The following is an 11,336-nucleotide window of genomic DNA, read 5'->3' on the forward strand; positions in this document are numbered from 1 at the left end:
GATACTTTACAGTAGTTCCTTGGTGGCCCATAGCTACTCATACTACTTATCTTTTTTCGAGCCACCTCGGAGACTTTGGTTGAGGGATTTATCTAACCCCGTTGTGACTCTTGGTAGCCCTAATTTAGACTTAGGCCTACTTAGGCACCCTAGACCCATTTAGATACACTTGGCCCATTAGGCATCACCTTAGACCCATTTAGATGCACTTGGCACCTTCTAGCTTGCACACATTCACCCTAGGTTACTTAGACAATCTTTCAGAATATGTCACTTGGACACTTCTTTTGGCATAGCCCACTTAGTCGTGTTCTTGATTTTGGTTACTTCCTTTTCTGAGATAGGATGAGTATTGGCTTGACTATTTATTGCATGAAATGAATTTTTATTTTTTATTTTTGAGAGTTTGAGTTTGACATTTAAATTATTATAATTCGTTGCATTACTTTAGTTTCTTGATTTTTTCTAATTGCATATGTCTGATATTTATTTTTATACCCTTATCAATTTATTTGTTTATTTACTCACTTATTCATTTATTATTTAATTCCATGAATTGACATTTTGGATTTTTGTGGCTATGAGATTTGATTTTCTATTTTATTTCATTCTATTTCTAATTACATGATTTCTTATTTCAACTTTATTTTTAATTTTGCATGAGACTTGGAGCCATCAAGTAGAGGAGATCATGACCAAATAGGGAAACTTGGAAGGAATCCGAGCTGCATATAGAAAGTGGGTACATCACAGCTTTAAGAACGAATCTGAGCTGCACATGATTTGCTTTAAGAAGGAATCTGGGCTGCATATAGAAAGTGGGCAGATCACGACTTTAAGAAGGAATCCAGGCTGCATATGATTTGCTTGAAGAAAGAATTAGGGCTGCATATAGAAAGTGGGCAGATCACGACTTTAAGAAGGAATTCGGGCTGCATATGATTTGCTTGAAGAAAGAATCCGGGCTGCATATAGAAAGTGGGTAGATCACGGCTAAGGCACATCCAGGAGCATATGGAAAGAAGATTAAAGGGGATTTGATCACTTACCAAACAAGATACGACTGCATCCTTGGGGAAATCTCCAAGTGAGCCACACATAATGGACTTCCCATATCCACGCGCACATAGGAAAAAATGGAAATAAGATATTCCATAAGGAGTGGGTTGCCTTATAAATAAAGGAGAAAATCAAGCATAAAAAGACTTCTTTTTTTTTTTTGAGGGGGAGGAGGCAGAAAGAATTTTCACATGGAGACTTTTCTTTTGGAGGGTAGAGAGGACATGAGAGCAATTCTTTTGAGAGGACGCGCAAAGAACTTTGAGGAGCCGACACATAACCATAAAAAAAAAGAGGAGCAACCCACAAAATCTCCACAAATAACGGTTTATAGGTAAGTGTACGCTTTCAAACTTATCTTTGATTTTGTTTTGATTCATCCTTTTAGTTTTGAGTGTTTTAATGATTTTAGTTCTTTGATTTAATTAATCCTATATAATAAATTTCTTGTTTTAATTTATTTTTCTTTTTCAGTTTGGATGTGTTTGTGGTTTTAATTCTTTAGTTTAATTTATCCCATTAGATAAAGTTCCTTTTTTTATTTTTTATTTTTTTTTTATTCCAATTTGATTTAGTTTTAATTTATCTTTTATGTTTAGATGTGTTTGTAGTTTTCTTTAATATAATTGTTTCTATTATAAAAGTCCTTATTTTTAATTTTGATTTAGTTCACTGTTAATCTACCTTTTATGTTTAGTGTTTGTCGTTTTAATTCATTAGTTTAATTGTTCATATTAGAAAAGTTCTTATTTTTAATTTCAATTTAGTTCAATTTTAATCTATTCCATATGTTTGTGATTTTAATTCGTTAGTTTAATTGTTCATATTAGAAAAGTTCTTATTTTTAATTTCAATTTAGTTCAATTTTAATCTATCCCATATGTTTGTGATTTTAATTCGTTAGTTTGATTATTCATATTAGAAAAGTTCTTATTTTTAATTTCAATTTAATTCAATTTTAATCTATCCTATATGTTTAGATGTGTTTGAGATGTTAATTCATTAGTTTAATTATTCTTGATAGATAAAGTTCATATTTTTAAAATCCCAAATTAGTTTAAATATGTTTGTGATTTTAATTCCTTAGTTTAAACAATTTAAGAGATAAAGTTTATTTTTTTCGGATTAATTTAGTTTTAGTTTATAATTTAATTTGAATGTGTTAATGATTTCAATTCCTTAGTTTAAATAAGTTGTGAGATAAAGTTTATTTTTTTAATTTCGGATTAACTAAGTTTTAGTTTATGATTTAATTTGAATGTGTTAGTGATCCTAATTAGTTTGATTTTAACTCGTTTTTTTAGTTTAAATAATCACGCTAAATAAAGTTTGTGTTTTTAATTCCAATTACTTTAATTTTAATTCGTTTTTAACTCAAAGGCATTCGTGGATCTTAATTCTTTAGTTTAAATGATTGTATCAAATAAAGTTTGAGTTTTTTAATATTCTAATAATTTTATTAAGTAGAATTTAATTTCAATTTAGTTTGATTTTAATTTATTTTATAATCTAAATGCGTTCATGATTTTAATTCAATTGTTTGATTAACCCTCTTAGACAAATTCCATATTTTTAATTTCGATCTTAGTTTAATTTTATTTTGTTAATTTATTTATTTGGTTTAGTTTAAATATATTTGTGCTTTCAATTTGATAGTTTAGCCAATCTTATTAGATGATGATGATGTTTTTAATTTAATCTAGTATTAATTATTTTTAGTATTGAATGTGTTTGTGAGTTTTTGATTTCATTAACTTTGAATTTAATCCGTTTATATCCAATTTTGCAGTTGATTATAATTTTGTTTAATTAATTAAGTCAATCGCGTGTAATTATTTTCCTATTTTAAGTATAGTAATTTTGGCTTTGATCTATTGACATTTAGTATGAGCTTTAGGAATTTTAGATAATCAATCCATTTAATTGCATGTCATTGTTTTCATACCTTCAAGATTGTTGAACTTTGGTCTTTGATTCATCATATTTTGTTAAAATGCTAATTTACCTTAATTGATTCCTATTATTATCTCCATATGCTAAGTTTGTTGGCTTTAATCTTTGATTGGTTATTTTTATTTTAATTCATGTGTCTCTTGAAATCTAAATGTTAGTCTTGGGTAATATTTTGTTAGTTTGTTTGATTAGGAAGTCATAAACTTGATGCCTTGGTGATTGTTAGTTAAATTCTTATTTTTTGAAGGCCACTAGAAACTCATAAAGGTTGGTCTTACCCTCACCACTTTAATTGACATGATTTTCTAAATCTTTATTTTGTGATTTTCGCTTTCTTTTATTTTAATTGGTATTTTGTTTTCTATGTTTTATTATTTTAAAAATTAATTCATTTTATTTTAAAATCAAAACCTTTTTCTCTGAATACCCCTTTAAGAAAAAAAAAATTCATTTAGAGTCCTTATAATAAAAAACCCCATTTTCTTAAAATAATATGCAACCATTTTTTGATCGGTTTGCATCTTTCTCGGTTTTTTAATGAAAATTTTGGTTTAAAATCATACACGAATCCAAGCTTGTGGTCCCATATAAATGGGATAATTCCAGGTTAGATTTGTGTATATCAATTGGGGAATTGGTGAACCCCTACATAAAAAATTAAAAATAAAAATCTTTTCAAAACTTATTTTTGTTATCACCTTTGTTGGTTGTTACAATCATATCTATTTTTTTGGAATTGTACATATGATGTGTGTGATAATTGATGATTTCGTATTCTTTGATCATTTTTGCTATGCCAATTAGATAAGTATGTTAGGGTTTCTTATTTTACTATTTATTATCTAACCTCTCCCTGTCCTGCGGAAGCACGCTATGAGTTATATATGCTATCCAGGTACATTTCCTAATACCCTCTTTTTAAACCCCGTGAACATGATTGTCATTGCGTACTATGCCCATGCTTGCTATCCTATTTGATTACCTTGATATATATTTGATTCTTATTTGATTATCTTTGACAAAAACACATGTTGTGATATTTCTATACTAACTTTATGTTTCATGATAGCGCTTGAGAAGCCGTTCAGGTACGCACTTTTATTCTCTCTTATGATCAAACATTCTTATTTGGCATGATATTTTTTTAAATCACCTAGTCTACCTAGGTATCCATGATCAACCATTTAATTGTCACGTTTCCCTCAACTTAGTCAGTAGGGACCTCTTTAGGGCTTAGAGGAGTGCTACCTCCTAGAGGTACTTTCCTAGTAAGTAACCTGATCCCCGGACTTAGACTTGGGTTTTTCAAAGACATGCTTTTTCCAAAAATGATGGAGTCACATTTTAGGGTTTTTCTTTCTTGTTTTATTTTCCTTTTAAAATAAAAATAAAATAAGTGGCGACTCCGACTTTTTCTAAAATTAATTTTTTACAAATAAAAAAGCGAGTCTCGCCGATCGAGTGGGGACGCACGTGAAAAATGCGGGTCTACAACAAGGTTTCCAATGTCTAGCATGGTTGCATAAGTGACTCCAGTAGTGTTCAAATCAGCCTTTGAACATGAGAGAGGGAGAGCATTATAAATTCCGTTTCAAATTTCCATTTCCAATGGCACTTGTTTCAGTTTTTGGAGAATAGCTTCATCATCTGGCCTGGCCATTTGCAATGTTTTCGAGAAATTCTCACAGCCTGCATCATCTTGATCACTAGATTTGCTATGAAAACTGTTTGTTTATATGAGAGGAGCATATATTGATTTTGCATTCGGTGTATAGGTGAATGCCAGAAACTCCACTCTTTCATCATAAACCGAGTCTTCGTCATAGGATGAGTGTTATTGAAGCATTAGAAATCCTCTAATTTAAATTATTTGAGCGTTCTAGAACTATGGGAAACAAAGGCGAAATGCTTGGCTGGATTTAGGGCAATGTAATCCTCCAGTAGTGCAACGATTTTGATGTGTTCCTGGCTGATTTCAAAAGCATTCGATTGTTCTTTGAGGTTCATAGTCCAACTAATAAAAATTTCAGCACTTGTATCAACTAGAAAGTTCATCAGCTGATGGCCAAGAGAATCCCAAGATCTACCTCGCAATGGGTTCAGTTCTGGTGCAAATGCTGCCCTATTTATCCTCAGGTAATCTATTGATAAAGCTTACCATCTTTTCACATTCAACCCAATCTTTTTCCCTCAGAGCAAAACTGGTAGGAGGAGACCTCCCAGGAGGGAGTTGCCCATATGTTTGAACTTGAATTATTTCAGGGACAGCAGCTAAAATTTCCAACATTGAAGAAATGAGTGTATAAGGATGACGCTTGAAAAGGAGGTTTAAGGCCCCAAATTTTCCACTTTCAGCAAGTGCAGCAGCAGCTTCATTGATAAGCATAATGCGCAATTTGTTGTGTTCCTTCACAGAGAACCTACCCATATTTATCCCAAGAAATGTCTCAAGCCTGTCTCTAAACTGCAATAATTGTAATCTTACTTTACGAAAATCCCAAATTTGGTCATTCCCATGATTATCTGATTCAGAAAATCTATATCAACTAGTTAGATGGAGCCCATAGGCAAATAGAGCCTTCACAGCATCTTCCATTGGTCCAACTTTATTAACACATTCAGATAATACAAGATCCTGAAGGAGTGAAGATTTAGCACCTCTGGAAGCTTTAGCACCATTTTTCTCAGTAAATCAACCCATTCCTTCTGAACAAAAGTTTCCTTGCCCATTGCATCTGCCATATGCTTCAAAAGGAATTTGTTTATCATTCGCTGAATGCATGCTTTAGTCCAACAACCATCAACTATGAATGTTACCATTGCTTCAGGCATTTCATGGTCACTCTTCACTTCAAGTATAGGAATTTGGACGGAGAATTCAACAGAAGAGACCAATAACCTAAGGGTTAGTTTCAGCAAGAACACCAAGAAGACCACAAATAACCAAACGTATATCCAGTCCAGCAGAAATTAGCAGAGGAGAAACAATATTCAAGATTTTTGGAGAAGTTTCACTCCCTGAAACTGGTATAACATCTCGAATAACTTGCAAAGCTTCTACACATGCATCAGAATTCTGAGCTTTCTTTCTTAAAAAGGGGAGCAAGTTATCAATGAATTTCCTTGCTTGCAATGGATCCTTTATATATTTTGACAACAATTTGAAAATTCTAAGCTCTGTTTCTCTAGGATATTTGACTAATTTCCTTTTTGTTATATTACAACTTTGGAAAATACAATGCAAGCTGCAGATGAGAGTCTCAATGTTTGGAAGTAGAAACTTTTTGATAGTGATGTCTTCGTCATCCAATTCGTTATCAAGGTTCAACAGGTTCTCAATAAACTTAAGAACACAAGATATAATAGTTTCAGATGCTGTTGTAACAGTTAAAATTGAAAATGTATCAGCAACAAGATTCTATTCCCTATACAATAATGATTCAAGATTGTGGCTTCTACCCAACATCACCAATCTCTGTTTCTTGTTCTTTGGTTAGCTGAACCCCAGGCAATCCCTTCATAGAAATCTCTCATTCGCTGTTTTCTTTGGTGGAGAGAAATCCATGAGACTTCTTTAGTAGATTCCGATTCAATTTTTGAGGTTCTACTTGTACATCATTTGGAAATTCCAGTACTGTTACTGCATTCTTATATGCATTTACAAGCTGCTCAAATGTTGTCTCGGATGTCAAAAGCTCCTCATAGCTTCCTGATTGAGTTATCTGTCTAGCTTCCACAACCAGAATTTTATTGACTTCAGAGAGAAATTCCACTTGATGAGTCATTAGAATGACGATTTTATGAGCAAGGGCAGCCATGACGCATTCATAGAAAAGAATTGCAGTTGTATGTGCATCTACTGCACTAAAGGGATCATCTAGAAAATACACATCTGAATCATTATATATTGCCCTCGCTAGTTGGATCCTCTGCTTTTGGAGTTGATGAACACTATCACTGGACACTCGAGTACATAAGAAACAGCTTCAACCTTTGATTCTGGAACAAGAATATAATCAGGGATGTGGTAATTCTTCAAGTCGAACTCCAAATTAAAATATGCTATTACTGGAAAACAATTTCTGAGGAGAATACAATGTAGAAGGTAGATCAGATGCAAATTGTGTGGAGCAATAAGTATCATTTCAGAAAACTGAGCAAAATTAGGCCAAGGCAGAAGCTTCAGTAGGGCTTCAGCTTCAGACTCCTCCATAAATAATCAACAAATTCAGGGATTTTCTATATTCTGTGAACTAGAACTGACATATGAAAGATACAAAAATATAATCAACCATTCATCACTAATTTCTATGCCATCATGCACATTTGGTGTCTCATTCTTGTTGGCAAACTGATCAATTATATCTGTTTTCTTAATGTACGACTAAGAGAGGGGCGACTGCTATTCCATGTAGTAGAAGCATTCTCAATGTTGCTGAATTGCATGTAACTGTAGCCATACGGATTAATATAAAACTTTCATATCACCAAACATCTCAACCTTCATAGCAGTTGGTTGTCTGCAGTAGTCATTTTTTATTAAAAGGGTTTGAATCAACTAAACTCAAGACTAGGTTTCAAACCTGACCCATGTATCAGTAAATACTCAATCGTGAAAACTGACTGCATAACTAAATCTGGCGAACATCTATTGAGATATCTTAAGCAATCGGAAGCAAATTGGGGGCCTTCATCATATAGAAACTCCAAATGCTTTCTCAAAATTGGCAATAGAGTAATATGGACAGAATCAGACAAGGAATTAGAAGGATTGCAATTCAAAGCTTTCACAAAATTTTCCAGTTTTCAAGGACTTTCAACTGGAGAATTGTTGACTAGGAACAGAAGGTTGGGATGCAGAATCATTTTCTTCTTGATCATCCAAAGAAGATGGAACCATGATTGAACTAAAGGATGGAATCTGGATATTGCCCAGAATAAGAAGTTAACCCTCAGTCAATAGGATTCAGCAACTTTTCATGTCAGTTTCCACCTCCGAAGTCAAGCTACGAGGCTTCGTCTGGTCTATGAAATTTGCCCCACATAAACAGGTAATACCACAAATTTAGCAGTGTCATTGATCCTACTAACAGTTTCTATCACGGGGATACAAGTTCTAAGCAATCACCTATTTTACAAGCGATCGGAGCATAAGCAGGAAAATTGGCTTGCATAGTTTTCCTTCAGCAAACTCCTTTCTTCAAACAAGCCATGCATTCCAGAATAAACATCTCTTCTATTTCTGAAGTATAGAACATGCCTAAGATCTACGTCTGGGGGCGAAATATTTTCATAATCTGCATAGGACTATGCTCCATTGCTTACAGAAACATTATTGAATCTCACCTTCCCAGAAGAGCACATAAGCAGTAGCCGATTTGATGTTCTCTTCATTTAGTTGTTATGTGACCATCATCAAACTTGTGCCACTTATCTCCATCTAGAAGTTTTCTATGTGTAGTGCAGTACTTCGTCTTTCGTGACCAAATCAATTCGATAATAAGTCTTGAATTTAGGCTGGTCATTTCACACAAAGGACTGGCTTAAAGATCGTAGTAAAGACTGTTAGCATTCTGTTCATTGGGCAAGGGGTCATACTGTGTGCCAAAGTGATTCAGAAGATTGTTATTGGAAAATAACCTTCATAAATTCCAGATTCAATTGAGGCTTCTTAACGAATTATTCTCTTGCAGGTTTGTAGTGCTCAGGCATATGATAGAATTGGTTAGACAGAGCATGAAACTGAATTCCATCTTCTTTATTCCTGTAACAATTTGCAAAGTTTTTGGATCAATGTTGTCCCACCAGGTTTCGAAAACTCGATATTTCTTTGAACTTTGTTCAATATAACCTGAGGATTTGTTGACGAGAAATACATCATAGAGCCATGATACCAGAACTCTCGAGACACCATTCTATTCAAAACAAAGTATTGAATTTGGCAGCCATGGGAAATTCTTTAATTTCCATCCTGAAGTCTCGTACTGATCTGAAATGTTTTTGGGAATTAGGAACGATGTCTCGAGAAAGCCACTCACGACTACTTCGGTTTCAGAATCGATTTCCGATCATTACAAGGACGTTTCTGAATTACTTTCTATTGGATGAAACACAGGGTCTTCCTCAAGGATGCCCATTGTCCTTGTTAAATTGTCATGCGTCTCCAAATGGACAATGAGGTATCTCAGCCTTAAGAGCAGGTTGTTTGCAGTGATCATTATTAGATATCTTCAAACAAATAAAATCGAAACCAGATTTTATACCTGTACCATAAACTAGTAGGTACTCTACCACACAACCGAACCCAGCAAAACCCTAGTTAAGACATCAACGATGCATCTCGACATTCCAATTTTTTTACTACCCAAGACAGTCTCAAGTCTCCCATTCCAAGAATCCCATAAATTACCGCCTAACGAAGAAAGGGTAGCTGAAAAAAGAAACAAGAAAAATAAAAAGAAAAAAGAAGAAACAAACACAAAGAAAAAAGGAACTCTGGAAAATAGAGTAGAGATAAAAAACAAAAAATGATTAATCAAGCCAAGCCACATTCCATTGTTTTGTCAATGGGCTTGAAAAACAGGTGGGGATATCAAAGAAAAAGAGAACGATTTTTGGATATCAATATCGGTGACAATCCCATACATCAGCCATTAATAGTAGAGATTAAAATGACCAAAAATAGAAGCCAAAACAGAGCATGCTCATGTTTAAATACATTTAGCAAGAGAAACGATCAGTCCTAAATGTCCACAACAATCAACAAGATAACATTGGGACTTGCAGAATAAAATGTAGAATCATATAGAGATGAAAAGATGCGAATTTCATGTGACCGTACCTGGAAGAACCTACCTTTGAGAAGTATTGCTCAACTTCAAGCGGGATAGGTTTTATTTCTCCAAAAAGCCCCAAAGGCTGATGGACACGAGTTTTTTTTCTTCTCACCGAAAGCAATGAAAAATCCTTTCTTTCTCCTCCCATTCCCCATGCGTGCTGAAAGTCCCCCCTTTTAAAAATTCCCCCTAATATTTTCTTTTATTCTATCTCCCTTTTTCCAAAAGGAAACTTTCCTTTCTCCTACCAAAAAAATCTGCCACTTTCCTTTCTCTGAAATTTTGGTGATCTTCCTTCCAAATAGATGGTAGCCCATTTGCTTATGCCTAAAAACCCAAAAATATCAATTAGGAAACTTATAATAAAATAAAATAAAATAAAAGAAGATAAAATAAAATAAAATAAAAGAAGATAAAATAAAATAAAAATAATAAAGAAAGACATAGAAATCACACAAGTCATGCAACCATGCAAATCATACAAGTCATGCTAAAAATGCCTAATGGGCTAAGTGTGCCTAAGTGGACCTAAGTGACTTAGATGAGTTTAAGGTGTCTAAGTGGGCCTAAGTCTAAATTAGGGCTGCCAAGAGTCACAACGGGGTTAGATAAATCTCTCAAACAAAGTCCTTAAGGTGGCTTCGAAAAAATAGACTATATGAGTAGTAATGGGCCACTAGGGAATTGTCATAAAGTACCGAACAAATACTTAATAGAACATGTGCTAAGAGGACAAAATTGAGGGTCCACATCTACTCATTTATTAAGTAACTCAAACATCTTTTCTCCCGTCTTAATCATCGAAGAAGCATCAATAGATTTCATGAACATGGTTCCCTTTGAACAATTAACCAAAAAGTTCACCAAAGTTCTCTCTTTCCTATCGGTCCATGCATTCGACATAATTGAACATCCATTTTTTTTTTTCCATTCCACCATATGATATTTCATCAAATCTTTTGTGAGAGCCAATTCTTTCTTAAGGTTAGTAACTCTTACCTCATGAAGAGTTGGTCCCTTCACACCCACACCATATTGGCCAATAGCCTCAATCATTGGTTGGAAACTCGGATATGTGACTACATTAAATAGAATAACAGTCTCATACATCCACCTTGTGATAAACATATAAGTTCTTTCTCTTGCTTCCTTTTTGTAGGTATCATTGATGGTAGTTTGATTCATTTTCCCACTCCTTTGATTTTGAACAACCATCTCTGCATTAGGAGTGAAAAAAATGATCCATAAGACCTTTTTGTCTTTGTTTTTTTGAAGAAAACGTCCTACCACCACTTCCTCCTTGGTTACTACCTCCACTAGAAATGTTGGTGACATTCATTCTACTATTAATTTCCTCACCAAAATCTTCATCTTCCAAACCAAACAAATCTTCATTAACATCTTCGCTCCCCATATTCATTTGCTATTTTTTTACTTTTCTTGGAACTTATATACTCTTTCATTTCTTCTCTAACATGTTTAAGACAT

The 11,336-nt window shown here is 33.7% G+C and overlaps 1 long non-coding RNA gene across 1 annotated transcript; it reads right to left on the reverse strand.

The window, feature by feature from the left end:
• Positions 1–6,351: 6,351 nt before the first annotated feature.
• LOC117934165 lies at positions 6,352–9,922 on the reverse strand. Its single transcript, XR_004654443.1, has 2 exons — positions 9,854–9,922; positions 6,352–7,011 (listed from the first exon to the last, which is right to left on the reverse strand). It is a non-coding gene; the product is annotated as an uncharacterized LOC117934165 (long non-coding RNA).
• Between the last annotated feature and the right edge of the window lie 1,414 nt (positions 9,923–11,336).

Source organism: Vitis riparia, chromosome 16 (assembly GCF_004353265.1).
Source record: "Vitis riparia cultivar Riparia Gloire de Montpellier isolate 1030 chromosome 16, EGFV_Vit.rip_1.0, whole genome shotgun sequence".
Classification (NCBI taxonomy): domain Eukaryota; kingdom Viridiplantae; phylum Streptophyta; class Magnoliopsida; order Vitales; family Vitaceae; genus Vitis; species Vitis riparia.